At 32.1% G+C, this 909-nt stretch overlaps 1 non-coding gene across 1 annotated transcript; it reads right to left on the minus strand.

Moving 5' to 3' along the window:
• Positions 1–336: 336 nt before the first annotated feature.
• Positions 337–532, minus strand: LOC125878079 (U2 spliceosomal RNA). Its single transcript, XR_007447700.1, has one exon. It is a non-coding gene; the product is annotated as a U2 spliceosomal RNA (small nuclear RNA).
• Positions 533–909: the final 377 nt, after the last annotated feature.

Consider the following 909-nt stretch of genomic DNA (forward strand, 5'->3'; position numbering starts at 1 on the left):
ACCACAAAATAGCACATCTCTTTTTGCTTTTGAGAAAAAGTATTGACTCAAATTGTCTCACCATTGCAATGTTTTTGAGATATTCATAATTGATACAGAAAAAAAAGCAAAGTAAATCATTCTGAGATGTAATGGTTTCAAGTCATCAACAGTGTTGGCACCATATGCAGGTTGTTTTATTTAAGGGGGTCGGAAAATATTGTGACACTTCTTATATCAATTGAGGTTCAACTTTCATAACAACAAAAATATTTTGTAGATTCATAGAATTCTTTACAAAAGAACATTATTACATATCAATTGAAATAATCTAAATTTTGGAATAGAATTGGTGGGGTACGGTGCACCAGGCCAAGGTTATAGTGCAACACCAAGGCGATGCTTAAAGGTCTCGATAGCAAGCTACCGTGATAGACCCTCCCCCTCAAAAAATAGAGTTAATATCGTGTGAGTCGATGACTCACATATCAAATATTAAACTGATAAGAACAGATACTACACTTGATCTTAGCCAAAAGGCCGAGAAAGGTATGATTTTCCACGAGTTATGCCGAGCTATTTTATATGCCACTTTGTTACATGAAATCTCTCTTTGCAGTCTGTATGGGACTAGAAGAGCTTGAAGATTCACAAATTAATCTCTTAACTTTATATTAAACTAATTCAATCTCATTAATAAATTATTAATCAAAGAGCAGTGAAAAGATTAATTATGAAGGTTAATTTACTGGGATTAGTAGCTTGAAGAAGCTTATTTTAGCTAGAAATATTACAGTTTAATGAGTAATATTTTGTTGGCTCCAAAATATTCTGGTTTTAGTTGGAGCTTAAACAGTAGATCATTTATAGTTAGTGTAATTCTTTAAGATTCAGTTGAACATATAATTTTCCAATGCCTAAAGATCTAAC

This window comes from Solanum stenotomum, chromosome 9, assembly GCF_019186545.1.
Source record: "Solanum stenotomum isolate F172 chromosome 9, ASM1918654v1, whole genome shotgun sequence".
NCBI classification, from domain to species: Eukaryota; Viridiplantae; Streptophyta; class Magnoliopsida; order Solanales; family Solanaceae; genus Solanum; species Solanum stenotomum.